Source organism: Strigops habroptila, chromosome 4, assembly GCF_004027225.2.
Source record: "Strigops habroptila isolate Jane chromosome 4, bStrHab1.2.pri, whole genome shotgun sequence".
In the NCBI taxonomy this organism is placed as follows: Eukaryota; Metazoa; Chordata; class Aves; order Psittaciformes; family Psittacidae; genus Strigops; species Strigops habroptila.
In genome coordinates, this window is record NC_046358.1 from 82297007 (window position 1) to 82309785 (window position 12779).

A 12779-nucleotide genomic window follows, 5' to 3' on the forward strand; every position below is an offset into this window, starting at 1 on the left:
TTTTTTGCAGTTATAAGACTTGATGATAAAAGTGAGATACACACAAATGTTACTCATAATTTAATAAGTAAATACTTTTTGGCTGGTGAAGAAATGGTTGATAGGGTCTAGACCTCTACAGGCTGGAATCCCTGATTAGAGCAGCAGGGTACACAGGCTGCTGTATGCTCTGTAGACTCTTAACTCTCGTTATTTTTATGTATACAACCACACACACAACAAAATAACATAATAGGCTTGCTGTGTGTTACAGATGATATCAGGCATCTGCAGTGCTGATAGTGAAACTTCCTGGTGCTGGCAGCCAACCTCATTTAAATAGAAGCATCGTCTGTTCTTCGTGCCAGCCCACTTCTTTGGTGGCAGACTTGCTATAAAGCAAGGTTTTTTCATGTCAGGCCATTCGTTCTGACACTTAAAACACCTCCCTATTCCCAAACTGAAAAATAAATGGCAGCTTTATGGTTAATTTTAGACTTTAAGGGCAGCTTACTGCATGTTCTCTGCAGATAGCTAGATGTTGACATCCCCGGGAATGCAACTGCAGGTTTTCTCCATTTGTTGTTAGAGGCATGGTAAATGAGATAGACCTTGACTGTCAGAGTGATGTTGGGTTAGGACGTGGCTTACCATATGACACACAGCAAAAAGTTTACAGCGTCTTAACAGTTTGCTTAAAGACATGAAGTTGTTTATACTAAGGACTACACAGGAGAACAGAGTAGCTTCTGTAATGGTGTGGTAGAAGTGGGGCCAGGATTCACCCTCAGGAGACTTGAATATAGAAAAACCAATCAGACCAAGAAAACCCTAAGCAATATTGATTAGAAGATGGATGCCACTGATGCTGCAGATTGATTTATATTGATGTAAAATCACATCTGATTTGTGTGGGTGTAGGTAAGACCTTCTAGGCTCATACATTGAGCACACTGGCAGACTTGAGTTAGATCTAGCGATGCTTCAGACTGGCTGTACTCCAGGTAATCTGCCCTACGTGCTGCTGAGCTGCAGCTTGCTTGTTTTTAAAGGAATACGAGCACTCAAGAGGGAAAGAGGAATTTGTCTTCTGATAGCAAGCCCTGTGCCCAGCACTCCTGGTTTGGAGTGAATGGCATATTTTGAAGCTGATGCCAATGTTTTGAAATGTGAAGCTAAGTGAGGTACAATTATAGCACCACCTCTTTGTTTCTCTGGGCCTGATGGATGGGCACCAAGTAACTACCATGTTGTCTTGGCATGCATATTTAAAAGGTGTTTTGGGTGGTGGGCTTTAACAGAGTCCTAGATCAAAGTACCAAAACTCTGCCTTAATGGTATATGTTATAAAAGCCTGTTAGTGATGTTCTTTTGATTATGCCAAAGCTTGGTTTCTGAGATAATCTTAGATATTTGTAATCCATCTGGAAAAAATTGTTAGGATTTTTCTGGATTAATTTTAACGTTTATAGTTGGTATTTTCTATGTTTTAAATAAGGGAATGAATCCCTTGTCAGGTGTGGATTGACCAGCGTTCAGCTGAGTTTGTAAATGAGTGGTGATAATGATGGTATTTTGAGAATAGCCTTCAGCTTTTTTGCAGGCATTAAAGTCAATGAGAAGACACTGCTTAACTGGCTTACAGTGGGTTCTGCTGGAGAAGTTTCAGAAAGGCCAGTTTTTCTGGCCTTTTTCATTCTTGGCCCTTTGCACTGGTAATTTTCTGGAGGAGATTGGAGCAGCTTCAGGTGGGAGTTTTTTTTTCATTGGACTGGGCAAGATTACTGTAAGACCCATTCTGTAAAGCTTGGGATAGTAGGATCTGGAAAAGACTTGTCCATAACGTGAATTTCCCAGGCAGGGTGGTGACTTCAGAAGGAATCTCCTACCATTCCTGCTGGCTCTCTGTTAGCTGACTGAAACTCCTTTCTCAGCAGTTGCAGTGATTTCTTTTCTGTTCTTCTATGAGATGCTGTTGTGATACTCTGAATTTATTCCCTGCCCTTGTTGTGGTATTTCATTACACTGAAAAAATGGCAACTACAGTATCTTACATGAATTGGGGTTTTTTGCGTTCCTGCACTGTGCTTTACTCCTCAAAAGGGAGAATCTGGAAGTGAAGCTGTGCTTGATGTCTCAAATAATTTTCAAAGAGTAAAATCAGAATATTACTAAAGAGACATAAGGGATGTAAAAATAAAAAGACAGCTCTTGATTCTTCACTACTAATCCTCCAGTGTAAAACAGCATTGAATGTTCTCACTTGAATGAAAAATTAACTGTTTCTGTCAGTGGTGTTGCTTGATTTATCAGTTTGCTCTGTGACAGCAATTAAAAGGCTTGCTAGGTGAGAAATTGTAGGGAAGATGTGTAGAATAAAATGGTTGTTGAAGCTTCACAGCATGATATTACAGCCCAAACTTTCCTGAAGGTTTTGCTTTTAACATCTAGCTGTTGGAGCCTCAAAAAGAAAAAGTGCTCATCTTCTGTGCACTTTTAAAGCAGGATATATACGAACCAACCCAGCATTTTGATGGTTTTAGGGTTGGGTTTCTGGTATCTCTTCCTTTTTAGCCTTCCTGATCAGCCTGGGGGTGTTTATACTCTTCCCCCTCCACCACCTGCTTGGCTCGGTTTCCCTCACTGCTTTTTCCCGGGATGGGCAGTGGCCGAGACCTTGCTCTTCGTCAGCATTGCGAGGTGGGATGTCTGTGGAGAATGGAGGCACTGAAGAGACAAAAATAACCTTTGTGTGTGTCCTTGTGTGCATGGTGCTGGCAGGGAGAGGAATCCCAGGGTTTGCTCAAACTTTCCTGTGAATGTTGCTGTCTTCAAAGGAGTTTGCTAAAATACCTATTTGAAAATCTGCCTCTATGTGGAAGTGTTTCTCGGTGCTTTTGAACCTTGATGAAACGGCATAAAGGGAAGCCCTGTGCAACTGAGCTCAATAGAAACATTCATTACAGCTAATTTACTTAGTGCTTTTAAGAGGCGTAGCTATTCATAAGTTGTGGTCTTGCCTGATGCTGCTGGTAGTATTTGTTTTAAATAGATACACTTGCCTGCACACGCTCTTTGCCCATCTGAAATCTTGTCTGGCTGTGTTGGAAACCTCATTTTAAACATAGTAATATGCAGTGTTAGGCAAATCCCAGTGCAACCTGTGGTGCCTTTCATTAAGGGAAAAAAATCCTTTACCGTGTGTACAGTTCCAGCTTAACAGCATCAAGGAGCATACAGAAAAGGTCTTGTCCGTGACAAAGAGAAATGGCAATTTTAACTATTCCAAAGCATTTTCCTCGTTCAGCCATCTTACTGTGCTTGCTTTTCTCAGGGACAATCAATGTATAAACTCTGGAAGCACAAAGGTACCAAACACCTATTTTGCAGCATGCAGGGGCCTGTGTATCCCATCCAAGATGACCACAAACCCACTCCTGCAGATGTGACCTGCCAGTTGCTATGGGAGAATTGCCATGGGTACGGGGCTGCAGGAAGTACTTGTTGGAATGCAGACAGCATTTTGAGTCTTTGTTCGGTCCTCTAGCATACAGCTGTGTGACTTTGGGTTTGAAATAATTAAGCTGAATCCCCAAAAAATCATGACTTTTCTGTTTCAGGAACTTCTGAAAATTTCCAGCCTTAGAGCATCATCATGGTGGCTGGTGTGATTTACCTGATAAAGACCAGAGCTTTTCTCAGAATGAATGAATTTCATGTCATTTTCTGAAAGGAGAAGGCAGTGTTTGGATCATGTGATGCTTAAATCTGATTCTGTGGTTACATACTCTGGGGGTTTTCATAATCTATTATAAATCTGCAACATTTTTTCTGCCTCCTCTTCCTTTCTTTCCTCTGCTTGATACTTGTCCTCTCTACCTTCTCTGTGTTGGTGCCTGTGTTGCCACGTGGATGGCAAGATAAGGAGTCTGATCTTCCTGACAACTTAGTCCCAACAAAAAAGTGAATTATTATTTCAGCTACCTGGTTTGACTTGCTGTGCAGTGGTTTGGATGGTACAGGGGGATTGGAACTAGATGATCTTAAGGTCCTTTCCAACCCTAACCATCCTACGATTCTATGATTATATTGACATGAGGGTGACATTGAGAGGATATGGCTGAGGGAATGGAATGGTGGTGGGGGTAAAGGAAATGCCTCTTACAGCAGAGAAACAGATTTATATTGTGTTAAAATAAATCTGCATGAGATCAAGTGCCTCAATTGATATCTCTTTGGGGAGAAGATTATTTTTAAGGCAGAGGAAAACCAGCAGGCCATCCATGTGAACTTCAATTTTACCCAGTTGTGAGTTAGTCATCCCAGTGGGTCAGGGTGACCATAGAAAGAGGAGGATTTCCAGCTGATTTGGATGCATTTCAGGGGAAGGAGAGAAAATCCTTCCAGTAATCTGGAATTACAGGCTAGTCAATACTAATTCCACTGAGTTGAGTATGAGGAATTCTCGATTACTTCAGTGTGAGTTTGCCTTTCCTAAAATCAGGTTTACGTTAGCTCTGGTACAGGTATGATACTTAAGAAATGGTTAATGCCAGGGACCTCAGTACACTCAAGTTGGGCTACTGGAGCATGTGGCATAATAGGGAAATGCTGGTACTTCTTCTGGAAAAGGTTCCAACAGAAGAAAATTAAAATTCATGAAGTAGAAGCAAGACCATTCTCCTGAATTCAACTAATTATTTCAAACCTGAGCTCGCTCACATATGCACACAGACAAATTTGGTTGTCTCAGCTGATATATGTACTTCTTGGTATATCTGCAATGTTAAGCACGACAGTGTATATTAAATAAAGAGATTGTGTTACAAAGCAAGGCAAGTGATTTGTGAGCTCAGGGTAACTGTGAGGTTAGAACCCAGTCCTGATCTAAACTCAGGTTGTGGCTTACAGAATAATTACGACTAAACATTTCAATGGATTCCTCTGTCTCTTCAGCAGTGATGGAGATCTCTGTACTCCTTTATCTGCAGATCATCTCAGTACTTTCTAAACCTAGTTCTCCTTCACTTACATTCAGAACACTAAGGGGGATTTTTATAGCTTTTCTAATTAAACAATAGTGGATAAGACCAGATGCATTTTTTTTTCAGGGAGCTCTGCAGTTTATTTCCTTGTCCTGCTGCTGTCTGGCAACGTGCTTGCCTTGCCTGTCTTCAGATTGAGTTGATTCATTACAGGAAGAACAAATGTGGATTCTGGGCTTCACCATTTACTTGCAGACCCTTTGTTTATCTCTTCATGAATGCAACAAATGATTTTACCAGCCATCACGTTACAGATACTTCTCTGATGTGTGTTTGGTAAAGGGCTTTATTCGTAAGGCCTTCAATAAGATTTTGATGTTAAATCTGGTCAGATCAGTAGAGCAACTGAAAGGGAAATAGCAAATGCTGAAAACTCATTACTGTAAGACTGCAGTAACCTCTAAAATGAACCAAGTACTCTTAAAAACCTGGCAGTTATGCTGCCTGTGTCTCCTAGCCTAAAGAGATGTGTAAAGAAAAGAATTATATTGACTCTTAAATTGCCATGGTGATAGGTACATACTTGTTTTGTAATGCGTGTTTAGACTTAAGAGAATAAAATGCATTTGTCTTCACTCCTCCAGACCTCTTTCCATAGTCTCAGTGCAATCAACTTTTTCATTTGGAATGCAGACAGCACTAGCCAAGTGGATGATTATAACTGTTTTCTTATTGGTGTTGCTTACAAAGTGTTATTTAGGGGGGAAAAAAAAAAGAATGCTAGGGTAGGGAATGGAACAGGAAATGTTGGATGATTTTTATTATTTTATGATAAAGGAGAGGTGAATGTACCTAATTTCCTGTGACAGCTCACGCAGCTTTCAGAGCTTGTTGTACAGTTTTATGACATCCATTCAAACTAATACTAATTTGAATTCACTTGTGATTGAAAGGTGGTTTTGTTACTTAGGCTTTTGCCCACCTTGCTGCTTCAGGCAGCTCTAGTTCCAGCAAAATAATCATTTTAAGCACAATACTTCTGATGATTATTCCCATTGGGGAGTAAGGGTCTAGTGTGCTCTTGTGAAGACTGGGAAAACAGTTTTGGTTATTTTAGCTATGAAAATGGAGGGAAAGCCTTCTAAATATTCTGCAGTTGAAGTGTTTTGTTTTGTGCTGGGTAATGAGTGAGGCTTGCTGTAAGAAAGCCAAAGTTCGGAAGAGCATTGCTCTCCCTGGGCAGAGTGCAGCATCACAAAGCAGCAAATCTTGGTCAATAAATGTTCCCAGCTCAGCTGTTTTGCAGCAGCCACAGCAATTATCAGAGCCTTGTTTTTGAAGAAATGTGAATCTGAGGCAGTTGTTCCTTGTCTCAGTTTGCTTATCTCTCTGCGGGCAGACCTTCAGGGCTTAGATGCGTGTTTAGTTAAGTGAAGCAAACTCTTATCTTTTTCATATTGGGTGCACTGGTGCCTAAACTTTCCCAGTCAGTCTTTTATGTTGTTTAAGGCACCTCCTTTCAGATTGCTTCGAAGTATTATGGAAAAACTTAATGGGAACTTGATTTTTCATAGATGCAGGCACGCGGTTCTTCCCTAAGCTGATTAGAGAAGGTGAAGAAAACTAGTTACAGGAGGTAATGGGAGCACTTCTCTGTAATGACTGCTATGGACCTTACCTGTACAATGATCATGGCCTGAAATTTAGGTATTTATCCTACACATTGACTGAAAGGATGAGAAATATCCACTTTGCCCTCTGGTAAAATCATGTCAGGTACCTTGAAATAACTGGTAATGGTAATAGCCTGACAAAGATGATTGATGGCAAATTCACACTTGTGCCGAGAAACACAGAACTCTGTGCATGGGAGTAAGAATGTGTTCTTCTGGGTGAACTATATGTAATTAACACAAACCAGATTGGTTTCAGAAGAGTTACAAGGGACAGAGAAACAGCTGTTGTGTGCGGCCTGTTTGGAAGTTTTTTTCTTTGACAGGGGCTTCTGAGAGCATATTTGGTCAGATTTTAGCTGGTAATAACATAGTTCTGTTTCATCATGACATGTGCTGATGTAATTAGAGCTCTGGCTGCCACCTTTGCTAAATGCAAGCTATTTACTGATCGTAGAGATAACTGCCTCATCCTTAACAGTTGGGCTGGTGTCCCCTTTCATCATAGAATTACAGAATCATTTAGGTTGGAAAGGACCTCTAAGATTATCGAGTCCAACCGTTAACCCAGCACTGCCAAGTCCACCACTAAACCATGTCCCCAAGCGCCACATCTACATGTCTTTTGAACACCTCCAGGGATGGTGCCTCCACCACTGCCCTGAGCAGCCTGTTCCAATGCTTGACAATCTTTTTGGTGGAGCAGTTTTTCCTAATACTCAATCTAAACCTCCTCTAGTGCAATTGAGGCCATTTCCTCTTGTCCTATTGCTTGGGAGAAAAAAAACCCAACCAACCCCTACATCACTACACCCTCCTTTCAGGTCCTTGCAGAGAGCGATAAGGTACCCCCTGAGCCTCCCTTTCTCCAGACTAAACAACCCCGGTTCCCTCAGCCGTTCCTCATCACATTTGTGCTCCAGGACCTTCACCAGCTCTGTTGCCCTTCTCTGGACCCGTTCCAGCACCTCAGTGTCTCTCTTGTGAGGGGCCCAGAACTGAACACAGGATTCGAGATGCAGACTCACCAATGCCGAGTACAGGGGGACAGTCACTGCCCTCATCCTGCTGCCACACTATTGCTGGTACAAAGAGTGGCAGAGGGAAAGATTTAGATACTGAGAGTTAGTGCTTGAGGTAACAGCAGCTGCAAGTTCAAAAAGTGGAAGTTGCAGCAAAGGCAGACAATCATGCTTAACCTTTTCTGAATTAAACCTGGGGCCTTTTTTTACTGTTTCAAATTGCAAAAAGTGTTATTTTTAACAAAGCACTTCCTATAATGTTTCTTGCTCAACCTGCGTCTCGGTCCTGTTTGTAACGCAGATGCTACTGGTGTATTTATACCCACAGCATTCAGGAATAACAGGATTTCATAAATTACGGCAAGATAAAATAGGCAAAGATGGTACCAACTTGCTGATGACAGCGCATGTGTAACAGTCTTCCAACTTACTTTTCTGGTATTCCCTTTTGCATTATAAACTGGAATGATGTTTATATATAACATACAATATTATATATTCTGTTTATATATATTACATAATATATATAAATATTCTAGGGTTTATATATACATTTTTGTATATATATTTTTTTAATACGTGCTTCACCTTGGCTTTTTCATTATTTTTCTTCTCCATTTTGTCACTGTGCTTTTCGACAGTGTAAATGTAAAAACATAAATGCAGCCCGGTTTCCTGTCTCCTTTTAAAATCTTTAAATAGCCTTTTCTTGCTCTTATGCAGCAGATCTTTGCAGAAGTCATTTGGTATTGAACAGCACTCGGGGTGTTCTGACAAAGAAATCGGTGACTGTAACAGCTTCTATTGAACCTAGTACTGTGTTTTGGCAAATGCATCTCCTTTTCTTTTGCATCTGTGAGTAAAAGGCACTTTGAGGAGGGGGAGAACATGTCTGGTTTTCACAGTCATGCAGGGTATGGAGTAACTTTGTTGGCTTTTTCTTTTTTTGCCTAACCATTTTTCCTGAGGTCTGCTTTAGGGGTGGCTGTTTATGTGAAGTCTAGTGTTCCGTAGCACTTCATTTTCAGACCTTATGGAGATGAAATGCTTGTGGTCACTGTCACTGGTTCACCACATGAAGGATGCCTAGCAGCGTGGGTGCTGTGTTGTCCGTGCAAGGAGCTCATCTAGGAAATTCTTGGAAAATCTGTACTGTTTAAAACAAACAAAATTCTAGCAACATCTTTTACATCACTGTAGCCATATGTGGCATGTGCACTCCTTCCCTTCCCCTTGATCCCTTGTGTACGTATAACATGCATTCAGCGAATGCTGTGGAGTCTGTGAACTCAGATTTTCTTTGACTTTCTCCTGCCTGTAATCTAAGGCGGCAAGAATTGTTTCTATGCAGCTTATGGAGGTTGAGGTCTGTGTTTAGTTTTAACACAACAAAAAAAAAAGCTTTCTATTCTCACTGTTTGCAAGGCATCTGAGAGAAATGTGAATCCTTTCCCCCAAGAAATTGATGTATGCAACATACTATAACTCTGAGTACCACCCAAATGGTTTATATAGCCAAGGGTTGCAGGATGTACCTGTCTGTAGCAGGTTATTGAGTAAAATTCAGGAGTTCTGGAACTGATGCAGGTTGTTTCCTGCCTGTACCCAGACTAAGAGATTTTGCAGACCATTAATTTAACGCCTCTAATTAGCTGGAAATTTCAGAAGTACTTTAGAATTGCCTCTTAGGCACCCTTGGAAATCCAGGTTAACTTCATTATGCTTTTTATGTTGAATCTAGTCCGTACTTCTGGATTGATCTTCTCATGATGGAAGTGTTAAGCAGTAGCAGTAATTGCTATGCATCTTTGAAAGGAATCATGCAACATGGATCAAATAGTATCACTCGGTTTAAATAATTCAAAATACATTCAGTAATCTTAGAATCACAGACTGGTTTGGGTTGGAAGGGACCTTAAGGATCATCTAGTTCGTGCCATGGGCAGGGACATCTTAAGGAATGCATGCTTAGTTCTGCTTGGGCTGTCTGTCTTGTCCTGCTTATCTTCTGTTCAAAGTATAGTTCTCATAGGCTTAAATCCTGCACTAATGTGCCTGGCTCCTAAACAGGACTGCCTGATATAATTTGGGTTATCCTCTTTTGGCCTGAAAGAGGTTAATTAAGGGAACAATTAGAAAAGCTCATTAAAACTGCATTTGGGTTCAGTGTAATAAGAAGTGAGCTTCCTGTGACAAGATGATTCAGAAATCATGCTGTTGTGCTTTCTCATTGACACAGTTCCCCCGTGTGAGTGCATCTATGCTGACTTGAGGCTGTGTCTTGGGCTGTGCCATTGTCACTGTTTGCATTACTGTGGTGGTTGTGGTAGAGACTGGCACCTTCTCACCCCTGAGGGCAAGGAGGAGTTCTGCAGGAATTTACAATCCATTTTACATTGCATTTCCATTTCTTGGGTCCCAGGTTTTTACAGCAGTAAAAGCATAAATCACATAAATTACTCCCATCTTGGCTTTGCGGGCAGTGTCAATACTGGAAGCCAGCACAGATGAGCCTGCAGAAGCCTTCTGAAGGTGTGAGCACCCTTGCGTATATCCGCACTGATTTTTCTGAGGCTGGTTCCTTACGAAATGGCTATGTATGTGCTAGCAAGCTTAATCCGTGCAAGCTAGTTGTATGTCCTGCTTCAGTGGATTGGGAAGCCTGTCTTTCTAAAAATGAAATCACAGCAGGCAGCAAATTGTTTGCTTGTGTAGTCAGCCCAGCCCAGCCTTGCTGTTTCTCTTCGTTCCAGTCTGAGATTGTGGGTAAGTCACATGCCTGCATCGGATAGCTCAGGGGAGGCTCTCAAGGAAAAGCAGTGGTAGATGGGCCTTTTCAGCTCGTTTACTGGGTTAGTTTACACTTCATGTTTCGGGTTGACTCATGGTTTTGGAAAAGTAACAGATTTTCTTAAGACTGCCCTTACACACAGACTGATGGGACTGCCTCACAGTGTTTTGGGTGCAGGTATCACTTTCTCATCTAACCTTGTTACCGCATCAGAGTATTGTAGAGTTGAGGAGTTAGTTGCACTACTACCTGGAAGCAGTAACATGTAGATGTGAAGCTTGCATTACTGGGTCCTTCTGCATAGTAAGACCTTAGTGGCAGTGGGATAAAGTTTCTTACTTGTGTGAAGCTGCAGTGGGGATCTTCTGGCCTCAATAGTGCTGCAAAGCTGCCCGAGGGCTCTGTGCAGTCAGGCCTGTTGAGATCAGCAGCAGGTTGGGATTGCACTGAACACTGTTAAACAAGGACTGATTTGTCCTTGACTCGGATGTTGAAAAATGCTGAGCACCAGGTGTTACAGCACAGAATTCCTGTTGCAGAATTCGTTACAGCAGAGAATTGCTCCGTGAAAGCAAGCTCAGCTCTTCCCCAGCAAGGGCTTGAGAAATGATGAAACTTTGCTCATACTGGTATTGAGCCTCAGTCCATGTGATGCTTATTGCAAATTTATATATTATCTACTCTTTTCTCTATGTAAATCGATGTTACAGTATGAAAGCTTAAAATCCAGATAGTGGTTCAACAGCCGCCTTTGAGGTTCATCTCAGTAAGCTGCGTGCCTGCTGCTGGCAGCCACTGCAAGGCACAGACACTGCTGTTTGGAATTGTGCGTTTGTATTGTGTCCGCAGGGACCCGTGTTTAGAAGGGTTAGATAAACACAATTAGGCTGCATTGCCAGCAATGATGTTCTTATTTAATGCATTAATGAGTGCAGGTGGCAGGACCTCTGAAGTGAATTAAATGCAATGCAAACTCCTGCTGTATGTAGCAGAGCCATTGTGGGTCCAAGCCACTGAATGCTGAGCCAGGTCATTTGAGAGATGAGGTGGGAGATGGGAATGAGCTTCCTATGCCTGAATGATAATTTCACACTCTTTGCAGCAGCCTTCTGAGCATTACCTTGCAGCAGAACTAGCTGGTGCAGAAGAACCAAGAGCAAGAGAGTGTGTTTTTAGAGCTGCAATAGGATGTTTCTGTGCATTTCTGTCGATAGCAGCATTAAGATGGTCACAAATACAGATTTACTTGCCACCTTTTTCTGTTACCTGGCAGCATTCAATAATGCAGCACCATTAGCATTATTGAATCTAGCACAGGCAGCGCTAGAACAACACTGCCTGTGTCCCTTCGTTTCCTTCTATAGGCAAAATGCTGGAAGCCAGCACAATTGCTGTGCTCTGCTGGCCTTTCCCACGGTGAAACCTGGTTTTTATTTCCTGCTTCTTTAACCTTAGTATCAGTGAAGTGATCCCTGGAAAGCTTGTATTGATTGCACATGATTGTCTAATTAAAGTGCAATAAGAAGAATTGCAGAGCACTCGCTCTTACAGCCCTGTGCCTATTGTAGATGCTATAAATTAGAAAGCTTTCTGTGCAAATATGGAAAATGTCAGTGCTTATTTCCTTTTGAATTTCCCAGCATCTCCTGAAGGCCACACTTGGAGATGTGTGATATTTTTTTATTGTTTTTCCCTAAATAACAATTGGAAAGAAGTGTTATTTAGAGAAGAAACGAGGCCCTGTAGGCTTGCAGGGGCCCTGTTCTGACCCTGCTAGCTATAACCCATGTTGTCTAAAGGGAGGCACTCGTAAATGAATGTATTTTAATCTGAAACCTGCTAGATGATCCTTTAGCATCATGTGCAGAGATATAAATGGGTATTAGTTATACAATATGTAGTGGCCAGTCTTTAAATAGTGCTGTCTGGTCTTACCTGGAGGCTGTTTGTTGCTCTGTCTGGATTTTATGGCTCTGGTACTCAGATGTTGTTTGTGGTTTAATACTTTCTAGTAACTTGTATCTTTCTGAGTTATGTGCAGCGAGCTAATAAAAGATGAATCCTAGTCCTTGGTATAGCAGGAACCCAAGAGTTTGTCACTATAGTTCTGCATGTTGCTGCATTGTTGATTGAATACATGGCCTTGGGGAAATCACTTAACTTACTCAAACCTTCAGCTTGCATCTAATCACTAGGTGATACATGACACTATGATACAGTTACAGAGATTTATGAATGATCAGTGATTCTGCCCAGGACACTGAGCAGAAAGATGCTATAGAGAATGGTGGACTTCTGTGCTGTGAATGATTGAATGAATTAATGATTC

The 12779-nt window shown here is 41.6% G+C and overlaps 1 protein-coding gene across 3 annotated transcripts in view; it reads left to right on the plus strand.

The window, feature by feature from the left end:
* FOXK1 (forkhead box K1) overlaps window positions 1-12779 on the plus strand; it is a 54356-nt gene that overhangs the window by 14007 nt on the left and 27570 nt on the right. The gene's annotated exons all lie outside the window — the stretch shown is intronic.